This window comes from Rhinolophus sinicus, chromosome 17 (genome assembly GCF_057876585.1).
Source record: "Rhinolophus sinicus isolate RSI-liver-muscle chromosome 17, RSI-T2T, whole genome shotgun sequence".
Lineage (NCBI taxonomy): Eukaryota > Metazoa > Chordata > Mammalia > Chiroptera > Rhinolophidae > Rhinolophus > Rhinolophus sinicus.
The window spans coordinates 164,672,225-164,686,617 of NC_142517.1; the positions used below are offsets into that span (position 1 = coordinate 164,672,225).

The window sequence follows — 14,393 nt, forward strand, 5'->3', positions numbered from 1 at the left end:
GAGCACATTGACTTGTGATATTAGCACCTTGAGTTCTCTGGCGTCAGGAGCTGGCTAAATGTTCCTTGCTGATAAATGGTTTGGTCACAAAGTCTCACCCACTTCCATTATCTATGTAATGTATACAAGTTTCTTTGGTTTGTAGCAAGACATTTTTGTATTAGTTATTCAAAAATTACTGATTAATGACTAAGATGTATCCTTATAAAAAAAATAAATCCTTATCATGACCATAGACATAAACAGACTTTTAAAAACAAATTGGAATAAACCTTTAAAAGAATTTAACCTAATCCAGTCATTTTACAAATGGGAGAACTGAGGCCCAAGTTGCTTGTGTGATTTGGTCACAGTTAGCAGCAAAGCTGGGTATTCTGAGGTCTACCTGAAGTCATGACGTGACAGTATTTGTACACCACACTGGAACAAACTGGAGGGCACTTGGGGACATCTATATAGGTGAGGTGAAAATGTTTATTATATTTTCTTTATACTTTATTACTGTGATAATAAAAATAAAATACAGAGCGTTAGAGATATTAAATATCGAATTTGTATAAAAGCACAAAATAAAATCTTTTCCAAAATTCTTAATGAAAAAGGTGAGCTTGCTTCTATGCACGTAAGTACTTTATACCAAGTTTTATGTTTGACATGGCTACAGGCAAGTCCTGATCAAATCTTTGTAATGAGCTCTTCAAGTTCTTGATAGTCACCATTGATGAGAAACTTTGTTCTCACAAGGAGGTGATAAAAAATTTAAAGCCATTTTTTACAGCCATTCAAAAATTTACAACAGTCGAAATGATCTTTAAAGGATCTATGAGCTCTTCTTTTTAATTTTCTTTGACCGATGTAAATGTTGAAATTTCTTTTAATAGTGGAAATGGACTTCCAAACCAGTCAAGATCTTTCATTTGGAGCATTTCCAGAGAAAGGTGCTGGAACATGCAGAATGCGCACACAGTACTAAAGCCCTTGCTCTGCCACCTGTGTGGACTCCACTAAAAGGGCACATTTATGCAAATGGACATAAGTACCCAGTACATGTGAAGAAAGAGGTGCAAGGCTGCCTTCTGAGCTACGTCTTGCAGGGGTCCCATCTGGCCTGCTCACTTTCCCATCTCCCGCTCTCAGCCCAGGCTCGGACCTCCCACCATGCTCCTCGGACCCCTGGAACAAGAAATCTCTGGCATCTCTGCAGCCATCTTTCCCACAGTGGGCAGCAGCGTGCTCTGCAGTGACTGCTGGGATAGATAGTGAAAAGCACCCTCTTGGCAGTGCTCAGTGCATTGCAGAGAAACTCAGGATATCGGCCGTCGGCAAGGACTATGGGTCATGCTGTCAGAGCCCCTCAGTCCGCTCTTAATGAGTCCTGGACTCATGACCAGCTTGGGACCTCGCTGTCCCCAGCCTCAGGCGCTGAAGTTTCATTAGTTCAAAATACACTAGTAACCTCTTCAAGCACAGCAATCAGGAAGCCCAGAGAGGTGCAAAGGACTGGCCCAGGTCGGCAAGTGACAGGCCAAGATCAGAACGGGATTGTCTACCACTCAATCTGCATTCTCTCCCCTTTCCAAGGTACATCTCCACTGATAATCTGGCCAACATACTGTCCTACAGGATGGGATAAAGCTAACGTCTCCTTAGTTCTACCAGTAGACCAGCAAATGTGGTAGTTTTACTTCTGGAGTCTAATAAATGGTGGCCGTAGAAATTCATATAATTAGTACCCAATTGAAATTTCACCTTACAAATAAATTAGTAATACTAAATCCTATTACACCCATTACAGGATCACAGAGGTACTGCTGCTCTCTTCCCCAAACGCTTGATGTCAGTGAGACCTGAACCACTTACCACTTTAAAACCAAACATCACCACGGATAGAAAAATAAAATCAAGCAATTTCTTCTATCGTTTTTCCCACAAACTCCATTCATTATCTGACTTTGCATATGCTTTATCCATTTCACTTCCCCTGGGCTGAGCCATTTATGTTATAAAGAGTGCAGCCTGCACTAAAAATGCCCTTCCTCCATCTTTCTTTTCAAAAGGAAAAACACTTTTTTCCATGCCTGGTAAGAAGTGCTGAGTGGACAGCCCTGGAGGCTTCTGTTTATACTGTGAGCAACTGCGGCACAAATCAGCACCAAGTTTCTCTTGATTTCTGCCTGAAACAATATTATTCTGCAGGGACCCCCTCTGGGGGTCCAGAAGCTGATATATTCCTTGCTGTCGCATGTGTGCCGAAAAGAGCAATTTTAGTCCTTCTGATGCCTCCAGAAACAGTGGGCCTTGCTGAGGTGGAGGGGTGGCACCATGTCACCACATTCTTGTCACCACCCATCAGCAGCATACATTTATTGAGCCCCTACTATGTACAAAGCCATGTGTTAAGTTCTATCTGTTAAGTTTATGTATGAAGTACTATATACTAAGTGTATGTGCTAACTCCACGATAGAAGAAATAGTAGTAGATATTTGTTGAACACTTCCTATTTGCCAGGCACTAAATTAAATGTGTTAAACATGCGTTACATAATTAGGCCTCACCACGATCCAATGAAGACTTTATTATACCAATTTTATGCCTAAACATATTATTATTCTCAAAATTACGGCACCTCTGCAAAAAGGTTCTCCCTAATTACCTTATTTAATGCAATTACCTTTTTCTCCAACTCAGCTCCTTATTTGTTTTTTTCATAATACTTCTCATACTTTTTTATTTCTGTGTTCATTTATTGGATTTTTTTTTTTTTTTTTTTTTTTTTTTTGGGCCATCTCCCTCACTAGTATGTTATGCTCCATGAGACTAGAGGTTGTGTATCTTTTGTTTCACTGCCTAACAGAATACCTGTGATTTCAGTAAGTGTTACATGGATGGATGGATGGATGGATGGATGGATGGATGGATGGATGGATAGATGGATAGATGAATGAACAAAATCAAGAGGAAAAAATTAAGTGCCTTGCCCAAGGTCATAAAGCTAGTGAGTGGCAGAGCTGGGATTCAATGTCCACCTGCTTAAGGGCATCTATACTCTCCTAAATATATGATAACCCCATTGGGAATGTGAGATGTAGATACAGGAAGCAATACAGAGAATTCAGGGGACCGGCACCTAAGAAAAAAAGCTCTTTTCTCAGGTATAGTCTGGAACTACCTCCTTTGTTAGAACTCGGTAGATCCTCACCTGATGTATGTTGGGATTCCTGCTAGATCTACTGATCCACTTACTACACCACCCTTTCTTACTCATCCTTTGATTTCTCTCCTCCATTTTCCTTTGTGTTATTATCATCTTAAAGTGATGCAGTGGAATTTCCACAGAGGCAATATCTTAGTAATATTCTACTTCCAATAGGGCTGGGTCATCTATCAGGGCAAATATGCTATTGAAGAGAGACCGACCACCAGCATCATCAAGAGAGTTTTTTGGGTATTGACAGTGGGGACTGAGCCAAACAGACCTTACAACCACATGATAAAATAACTAAAATGTCTCCATGACCTCATCAGTATGTGCATTCAAATAAGGTTTTATTAACATCGTCATCTAAATTTCTTCCTCTTGGCCCCACCCTGAGCCAACATCCCTGCCAAGTTTTCCCAATATATTCCTGAGAGTTCACAGGAACGTCTTCTCTAGCTCACACAACAGTCATGCAAGTCCCCAAACAGCCCTCACCTTCCACTCCTGCTCTGGAACCTCCACCCACAACACAGCTGGAGGGAACTTCACTGCAGCAATGGCTGATGCCCATGGTAGGAACACAACATATGTAACACAGGCAACACCACCCTAACTCACCAATCCACAAGGAGCCAGAGCTCTGGGTTCCTCAAAGCAGGAAGGGTGGATGGACCTCACCCTTGTTCTGTGCCACACATCAGTGTGCACAAGGGGGACCACTTTGGGGTTCAGATGACAAAGTCTCTCATGAAAATAGCTCTGTCAGCTTCTCCCCAATAGGTGACAACCCAGCCCAGGGATTTAGTTATAGGCAGAATCTAGTCCACGTCTTCAATTCTCCAAGCCTATGTGCCCCTCTCAAATCCCTGCAAAACAAAGGAAAAGAAACAAAGAAACCACCACCAACAACAACACTAATGCACTTCCTCTCCCTGCTCCAAAACCAAGGGCTCTCATGGATACTGAGTCTTACAAAGTTGTACCCAGAACAGTCATGGTAGGTACAGGTACATAGATACACTAAGAGAGCCAGAATAGTCTCCCGTTTCACAAGCAGCCAAATTCTGACAAACGCTGTGTTCAGCAAGAGCGTCATGCTACTGTGCACCAACGGTACACTCTCTACAGTAGCCCTCACCATTCATGGCTCTACACGCCCCTGCTGTGGACTCCACCATTCCGCATACTCACGGCCCTGTGAACACTGCACAACACACATTCCTTGCCTCCTCTACTTGCTCATTCTGCAGTTCTTCTTACATCAGTTAGCTACAGTCACAAAATGTTGTACAACGAACTACCCCCAAACAGGGGCTTAAGAGAACATTTATTCTCCCTCATATATTTGGGCTTAGCTGGTCCAGGCTCAGTTCAGTTGGCCTTGATTTCAAGCTACAGACAGGGTCAAGAATTGCTCTACATGTTTTCTCATCCTCTTTAGACCATCAGGCTAGCCTGGGCACTTCCTTTTCCTGGCAGAAGCACAAGAAGGGGCAGCTGAGGAGCACAGGGACTTTTCCAATCTCTGTTTCTGTCATGTCTGCTAACATCCCATCGGGTGAAGCAAGTCACATGGCCAACCCCGACATCACTGAGCAGGAAAGTACACTCCTCCATGAAGCCATGGCGGGGCAGGGGCAGGGGGTGGGAGTTAGTATTTGCTGAACAATCATCTAATCTATCACACAGCCAAACCCAAATGTACAGGGTCAGTAAACATGCCATCACGATGCAGTCAAGACTTCCCCTGACAGTTTGCTGTAAGAAATTTATGTGAAAGAATACATCCATGTCTCATATTATACAAATACTTCACATCAAAGCATTACCACTGGCTTCTTGGTCAGCTCCCAGCTAAGCTTGTTTGAAATAGTCATGACTTGCCCAGTGAGGGACCCTGGTTTCTAGAACCAATATAGCCTTGTCTTTAAAGAAATCACTCCTTTCTCTGACTTGTATTTTATGCTGTTTGAACAGCCTGGGCTCCAGAACTTCCTGTTTACTTTCTCTCTCCCTACCCCACACCATTTCCAACTCTCCTGTGTTCAGACTTCTTTCCTTGGCCCAGACTACTTCTGGAGACATCTGCGATGGCTTTGCAAAGTCAAAAGGAAAGAAAGAAAGAGAGAGAGAGAGAGAGAGAGAGAGAGAGAGAGAGAGAGAGAGAGAGAGATTGGGAAGGAGGGAGGGAGGGAGGGAGGGAGGGAGGGAGGGAGGGAGGGAGGGAGGAAGAAACAGAAGTCCTTTCCTAACGCCTGCTCCTTCTTCCAACTCAGATCACTTGAATGTGGGTGTCTGTGATACAGCACATTCTTATCACTGGTGATGGAGCAGAGGTTAAACACAAAAACAGCAACCACACGCATGGCGCTTGCCCATCCCTCCAGGGGAGGAAAGTTACAGCAATATGCTCGGGCCCCCTGTTGTCTCTATTGTTCTACATCGCCTTTGGTCTGAAATAGTCATACAGAACCTTTCTTTCACAGGGACAATGACATAGTGTTTAATCACATGTTTAATTTTTCAAAGTCAATATTTGCAGACAACGTAAGCACAGCATGATATTGCCTTGGAGTTGTTGATGAATCCCTTTCGGAGGCTTCCCTTCTTTAAATTTCCTCTTTATTTTCAGCTCATCATTAGTCCCGTAATGGGGTGTGTGCCTGTTTGTGTGAGTGCATTATCTTATTGCCCCAAAGCCTGGTAAGCATTATGGTGGATTACTTATTTTGGATTAAATCATACAGACCTCCTTCCCATCCTGTTCCATAATCAGCAAGAATGATAAGAATGACTTAACCCAGCATCCTTGGGAAACAGAGACCAGCCAGAGATGCCCCAGACAAGCAGGGATGGCATTGATGTAATCTCCAGCCTAGATGATGGGGGTGTTTGTCATCTGTTTAGAAAGCGAAATCATCACCATGAAATAGTTCTTTGATACCCATTTTACATACAAAGCAAAGGAGGCACGTGGACAGATGAAATGACAAATTAAGAGTCACACTGTGAATTGGTGGGAGCCCTGAACGATCTTTAGGGGTCCCGGCTTCTCAGAGCATCGAAACCCTCTCTTGAGATTTGGCACCACGAATCTTTCATGGTGCAAACCCCCTTTCTAAAATGGTTTTTAGAAGGGAGCACAAAGTGGAATTGAAAAAATATCAGAAAAGTTTCTCTGTAAGAGAAAGGTGAGTCATGTTCAGTCTCCTAACAACTTTCCATTCCTTCTTCCATTCCTACAGGTTTAAACAGATTTTAATCACAAATCCTCTAGGACATTGATTTTCCAACCCATCCATTACACATGGGATAGAGAACTTTCATTTTTGTTTGAAACGGTCATGCTTTATATATAAAAAGATAAATTTTCTACTTATGATTGCTTATGTATCCCGCAAACTAGGGAGAAATGTAACATTTGTTTCCTTCAGCTATTAGGGCTTTATTTTATTTTCCTTTCTAAAAATGTAAAGTTCTGAGAGTCTTAGCTTAAGATCATTAAGTGCCAAGAAATTAGCTACGTAAAGTGGCTCATAGAACTTGGGACAATTAGTGCTTCTTGCAAAACTGCAAAAAAGTTTTGAGTCAAGGCTATTCAGCAAAGTTCATGTTAAATGCAAATTCCATTAAGTTTTTAAAAACATTTTTGCTTTGCAAAATGTAAAAAAGTAATTTAGAACCAATGAGAAACGCTAAAAGTCATTCAGACAGGCTTTTCTGAGCTAAGGTCTTCAGCAGGTTTCAGCCTGTTACCGGAAGTCAAAACATCTAATGTCCATTAATTCTTGAGTCATCTTTATTCTCCTCCCTGAGCTCACAGTCTGCCTGGTTCCATCCAATTCCTTGGTGCCAGCATATCTGTTAATGTCCCAAGTGGCTTCCTTTACAGCTGCGTGATCATCTGTGTATTATTAACTAACCGCAAATTAAAGTCATTACTTGGTGCTTAATTTTATGTAACATTTCTTTGTAATGTGTACAAAAGGAATTTGTTTTTATAGGAGTTTGGTAAATAGCATGTGCCATGATTAATTAGAGAATATAATGGGTCTGTTGATTTGAAATTAAATTCAATACAACAACTTTCTTTAAAAATTATTTCTTAAATGACATTTCAAGGTGTGTGAGCCTTAAAAAAAAAAAAAGTAAACCTCCTGCACCAATGTTTTTATGTCCTATCTCAGATCTATCTGTTGGACTTTACCTGGTAAAGGACCCGGTTTTATTTTTCTCAAATCTCTAGGCACTCGAGAGCAGCACAAAGAGCTATTTTAAATGCTTTTTGGAACCAAGTACAGTGTAAATAAGTAAACTCATAAGCAACCCTTTAAATACTTAGAAGTCCGTTTTAGTTCAGTAGAGCTCACTCCCCTCCAGCTACCTGTGTTCTCCTCCTTCTCATATACACCAAGCGCATTCCTGCCTCAGGGCCTTTGCACTTGTTTCTTCTGCCTGGACATTTTTCTACCTGGATCTTCGTGTGGCTCAAATCTTAGACAGGGACTTTTCCGACCATCCAAGCTAAGGAAGTTCCCTGCTGTACTCTCCATCACATCACCATATTCAATGTTTTATTCACAGAACAAATCACCCTCTGATATCACCTGGCTTTGTGTTTGTTCACTGTTTTCCCTCTGTCTCCTATAGAAGGTAAGATTCTTGAGAGCAGAAACTTGTCTGCCTTATCCTCCTTGTATTTCCAAACCTAGAACAATGCCTGGCACATTTGTTGGTGCTTAATAAATCTTTATGACATGAATGAATGAATTTCATTGCTCTCACAAGCCCCTATAAAACAACCATGTTGCTAATGGAGTAAGAGCATAACTGGCTTTAAATTTTTTCTTGAAGAAACAGAAAGAGAAATTCGATGCTTGTTGCCTAGGCATGAGATGCACTGGGAGGAAATGAATAATTAAAATGTGAACAAATTAAATGCCAGGGAAGAGCAGAAATAGAGATTGCAACTGATTGCTTTAGTTTGTATAAGCACCAAATACCAGCTGAGAATTAAAACCTTCAATCCGCTGGCACCTTCTGTCTTTATAAACTCAACAACTAACTTGACCTGTTCCCATTAAAACAACTTAGCCAAGCTACTGTCTTTGTTGATATTAAACTAAAAAAGTTGAAGATTCTTTTGACTTTCACATGTTGAAAACAGGATTCTTAGGGTTGATACGGTGTTTCACTGTATTGAGAGACGAAGAATAATGAGATGAGAGTACTGCAGTAATATAACAGATTTTCTGACCGAGAATATAAACTAAAAGGTACAAATGTCCATGTTAAGTGTAATACTACATTTAAGTTTTATCCTCAAACTACACCAGAGTCTCCCTTTCTCCCCAGACTCCTGTGCCTTTTTTAAAGCTCTTCTGCAACTCAAGATGAAGTCTGTATCAAACCAATGGGACTAGCCTTGCAGTGTTAATAAGATTTTAGTCCCCCAGTTGTGAGTGGGATCTGGGAAATACTTTCTGATTTTCTCAATGTGTTTAGAGGGAGCAGAAGTTTAGGTGGCTCAGTTCACAAGGAAATACAAATTCCTTGTGTTCAAATCCAATCTCTGCCATTTACCAACTTCTGCAAGATACTTAATTTCTCTGAGTTTCAGTTTTCTCATCTGCAAAATGGGCCTGATGTAACTTGTATGGATTAAATGTAAAGCACTTGTTTTCATGTAATCATACAAGACAATCCTTTTACTTATTGCTTTTGGATTTTGAGTTGTAAATTAGAGCATTATCCCCAGGACAAGTTATAGAGTAATTCACCCACACTTTTTCTCTAATACTTTATATGTCCTCTTTTACGTGTAAATTTCCCATCCATGTAAAATTTGTTCTGGTATATGATAAAAGGAACGACTTCAATTTTATCTTTTTGCATGTGGTTATCCAGTGTCCTAACACCACTTATTAAAAAGTCCATCTTTTCCTCACTAGTTAGGGATGCCACTTTACCATACACTACATTTTTACATGCAATTAGGTCTATTTCTGAGTTTTCTACTTTTCCATTTTTTTGGTCATGCATTAATGCAAAACTGTTAATTATACAGGTTTATAATGTGCTTTAATATTATATACCATTTCTCTTCTTTTTGAAGGGTTCCCTGACTATTCTTACAAGTTTATTCTTCCATACTATATAGTCAATTTATCCAGCTCTATGAAAAAACTTGATGGAATCTTTACGGCAATTGCATTAAATGTTTAAATAAACACAAAAAGAACTAAGATCTTTATGATGTTGAGTTTTTCTATGGACATAGTTCATCGTTCCAACTATTTAAGTCTAATTTTACATCATCACAAGTGTTCATTATTTTCTTCATATAGATTTTGAACATTTCTTGTTAAATTTATACTGAGGTATTTTATTTAGTTTTTAGCTATCAGACATGTGGTCTTTTCTTCCATTATGTCTTCTAACTGGTTTTTGTTTGTATCTACTGATTCATTTTTGGTATATTGGCATTGTTGTGGATGTAGTGTGGGATAAAGCAAAAATATATATACCAGGGGTGTCAAAAAAATGTATACAAGTGACCACTTTGGTCAGCATTGTTCAAGCAGTACCATTATTAGAAGTGTCTGGATGCTGATGGTAACCACTTTGAACACCTCTTGTAATTGCAGAAGTCAAATGTGACTTGCTTTCATCTTTTATTAACAGTATATATTGAGCAATACAATTTTAATACAGTTTTCCTTTCTTAAAATGTGTATACATTTTTGGGGGACATCGTCTGTATATTGGTATCATTGACAACTGGGATTTTCAGGTTGGGTGAGAGCAGACAAAACTGTAAGATCAATGAGATTAAGTAAAAATCCTGTAGTTCTGAAAATGAATCTGAGGTAGCAATACTAATTCATAATGTGTTTTATGCTTAAAAAGTATACATTTTCTCATTCCGTCCACTGAAAAGGCTTGAAAAATGGCTAACCCAATAGTAGTGAGAACCCCTAGAACTCTGATTGTGTCTCTAAATACTATTTTCCACCAAAAATTCTACTCTTCTTGGAAAGATGGCTTATTCCGGGTCTGAGGCAAGAAACTTAGTAAATGAGTCTGGAATATCTTGTCATACCAGGTAGCAAGGAAGCTGTGAAAACTGCTAGGGTTCTGTCCAAAGAATTTGGGTACCAGTTTAAAGAGGATCCAACAGGCCAATGGGATAATTTCAGCATCAGTAGGACGATAAATGCAATGGATGGATTAAAACATATCAAGTATATTTGAATCTGTCATTTCAGTATGATAACAAAAACTAAACTCATTGATCTCCTTTAGAGAATGCCAGGGAACCAATTCTCTGTATTAAAAAACTGGTCTCAGAGTAGCCAAAGAGTCAAGGAGAAGTTTCTTTTCATAGAATTTTTCCAGCTAATAAATGAATAAGGATCAATAGAAGTGGGACATCATCATTTTGCAACCTCCTCATGAATTAATGGATCTAAGCAATGACCACCAAGGACTACTCACACCACCACAGGGAGATAAACATTATGTGCCTCTTAATAGAAGTGCAAACCACAATGTATGACATATGACTGAAAAATAATTGAACCTGAATCTTATCAAGCCGCTAGATCTAGCTACCAACTTACAGCTTACAGCGGCAGAGGAACACACTAAACAACATCACAGGGACACGATCAGCAAAATCCAAAGTGTTGGAAATCCCAGGACAAACAGCCAGTTTCTTCAACGATAACAAAAAAAGCAAGAAAAAAAAAGAGAGATATTAGGGAATCTATACATTTTTTGTAACATGGAAATATTTATTTGATCATACTTTAAAAGGCAGGGTAGAATCATATCCATTTTCTAATAGTGTCATTGTACACGGACTGAATTTCAGAGATGTTGGTTTGCTTTGGAAACTTCTGAAGAGTTGACCATTTAGCAACCTAGTATACTTTTTCCTTCCCCTCCAGATTCTCCTGCACTTGTTGGGGGAGGAGGGCGGGGGTAGAGGTGGAGAGAGGGGAGAGGGTTGGTGACAACCGATGCTAAATAAATAGTATGTAGTTGAACTTGTCAACTTTCTTCCCCTTTCTTCCATAAGCCACAGGGTGACTTGGCTTATTCCTTAGCTGTGGTCATTGATGAAACAAGTAGGCTTATCAAACACAGAGAATGGAGGGATGTTTCCATGGTAGATTATTTCCAAAGGTAGAAATGGATGAACTCAGAGCTTAATGTCTCGGTCCCTTCTTTTGCTGACCAGAGAGAGGTATGCCAGCAACGGAGTTCAGATACTTGGTCCATTGAAACATGGGGGTAATGCACTCAGTTCTCTTTGATTTAAACGTGTTGGGAAAGTCATCTCTAGGTGGAGGAAGAAGTTAGTTTATTCCAAAGATGGTACGATATGAGGAAAAGCAAAGCAGCAAACAGCAGGCCGTGTCCCTTTCCTCTTGGACTCCCAATGATCACTCCGCTCCTTTACAGTCCAAGGAAACTCACCGGAGAGAACAGAGGCTGGTAACTGGGGCAGGGAAATGAGGAGGCCTTTACCTGGATCTGTGGACCACTTCTGATCTTGGAATCCCAGCACGCAGTTCAGGTAGATATGGGGACTTGCAGTGTTAAGAGTCCTGATTCTTTTGAGGTATACCATACAGATACTAGGTTCCTTTCCAACCACACCCTCTGTGGTTTGGACGCATAGATAACCTCCCCACTGATGCTCAGCCACTTCCCAACAGCAAGAAGGCATTCTTAGAAGATGGGGACAATCAGACTATCTTTAGTTGGTCCAATGTTGAGAAGGGAGTTGCCTCCCAAACTTACTATCTGAACAAATACCAAAATGAATTCAGAGTCACTTCAATGTCAGACATGACCACATACCCATGATAGCCCCCAGATGCCTGGTGATGGTGGCTCCCACTTGTGAGCATAGCAACCTCCCTGGCTTGAATTTACCCCGATGTTGTAGTATCCTCCATGGAAACCAGAGCATTTCTGACCCCATCTGTCATTTACCGCCACCTCATCCTGGATAGGGCCAAGGAAGAAAATCTGCAGAGTTCCAATAAGTATTAGGACATCCCCAATCTTCATGAGTCCAAATCAGGTCAGGTTTGTACCTGTTAATAAGGTCGTACAACTCTGGCATTGTTTTCTCACTGACAAAATGTGTTTTTAAGCCTTTTTTTTTTTTTTATCAAGTAGGTGGAGTGGATGGAACCATTGTAAGAGTGCGTGATAAAGTCCACAGTGTCTGTTCCTCTTCCAGACAGCTGTTCCCAACTCACCAACCAAATCACAACAAGGCCCCAGTTCCTCAGCGTTCCAGCTCCAAGACACTTGCTGCCAGGACTATATTCTGGCCCCATGGCTGGCCCAGTCGTCGGAGTGGGAGAGGTTGGCCGTGACCGAAGCCAGGTGGGTAGCTGACATGCTCAACGCCCTGGTTCCTGGGGCAGCTGCTTCCCCTTCCAGTGCCACCGGACACGCGTGCAGCCCCAGCCCGGCACTGACCACACCCCAGTGCACTAACAACCTGAACTTTGACTGGTGCGAGACTCAGCAAATCCAGGGTGTAGCAGGGCCTTCGGTGCTCCTGGCACCTGCAGCTCGCCCGTGACAACTGCCAATTAAAAGAGGCTTCTAATTCAACAGTCCTCACAAATGGACCTTGTTTGGAACCTGACTCAAGCAAAGCAAACATTTTGTTATGTTTTGTTTTGTTTTGGGAAAAACAGGACCACTGTGGTGTTTATGAAAGTAGATGAGATCTGCTGTAGAAATCAGAAAGAACTGAGAGTGTTGGAGTGAGAAGCTGGGGATGGAGAGAGTGCCGGCGACGTGGGATGGGCGTGGGACCTTCCCCACCTCTGTGATGCTCATCACGACCTCATTTATCTATTGCCTTGAATGTGCGTCTCGGAGAAATATTTTGGTTTGAAAAGAATCTCAGAGTAGGGATCCAGAAAAAGATTAGCTATATTAAACCTTGTTCTCCAATTCGACTAGAGATAAAACAAGAGAGAAAGGAGACATATCTCCAAATTCAATTCTCCTATCTTCAGTTATGTTTTATGGAGAACTTATGTCATTCACAAAAGAGATGTAGTTTCCCCAGGGGAGACAGCAGGTGTACATTTTCTCTCAAGGTTATTTAATTGCTGTCAGGAAGACATATGATTAACAAAACCAAATGCTGGAAATATGAAGTATAGACAATTTTAAAGTGGTTTATATAGTTGATTACAGTATATCATCCGATGTGTTTATTTGCCAGAAGCCTGTCTATCACAGACTGTTCCCCCACCTGTGCAGCGGCACTAAACAGCCTACTGCTTAGCTGTGTGTAAACTCCCACCTGAGGGAATGGCCAGCACCCAGCACAAAATACCATCCCCCGCTGGCCTCTCAGTTGCTCCCTATGCACCAGCTTCACACCAGTGGTTCGACCACCTTAAGCTGAGGCCTGAGGCCTCCTGGCCTGTAGAGTCCCCTGCTTTGATGAGAGAGCCCTTTAAGCTCTTTGGAAGGAAAAACAATATGGAAATGAAATGAGAGGATGTTGGGGTTCCTCACTGTCCTTTATAACATTGCTACTCAAAGTGAGGCCCGCTATCAGTGACCTGTGGGTTATTGTTCAGAGATGAGACAAGCACAGAATGGAAAGGGGACATTTAGAACTTCTGAGAGCCATTTGGTTGCATAAGTGTATGTCTGTTGACCCTAATTTACAAAATGGGACTTAAATTTTGTGTGTATTGCTTTTTATTCTGTTTTCAGTTATTTTTTATTGTACTTTACAAAGTATCAGGCTGTGGCAGACTGGAAATAAGAACGAATCCTTCACCACACATAGTTTGAGAAGCACTCCCGTGCAATCTGCAACCCAGGGGGCTTCACCGCAACACTCCGGCAGTTCCCAAAGGGCACCCAATGGCAAAAATGTGGACCGACAAAGATGATCCTCCCCAAAGGTCAAAGGGTCACTCATAGGTGACAAACAAGGTGTTAAGTCTATGCCAGGGGTTGACAGTTCTAACAAAACCAGTCCAGCATATCCCCGGTCACAGCATAACCCTTCGACTTTTCAATAGTAGTAGGAGAAGCAGCTGCTAAGACTTACATAGGATTTACTATGATGAAGATACTGTCCTAAAGCTTTACATATACAAGACAACAAATCTTTCCTCTGTCTTTGGAGTG

At 41.2% G+C, this 14,393-nt stretch overlaps 1 long non-coding RNA gene and 1 pseudogene across 1 annotated transcript in view; both read right to left on the reverse strand.

The window, feature by feature from the left end:
* LOC148754876 (uncharacterized) overlaps nt 1-14,393 on the reverse strand; it is a 493,335-nt gene that overhangs the window by 140,251 nt on the left and 338,691 nt on the right. The window lies entirely within an intron of this gene.
* The window catches only part of LOC109451225 (tissue alpha-L-fucosidase-like), an 87,880-nt pseudogene continuing 84,921 nt past the window's right edge, over nt 11,435-14,393 (reverse strand).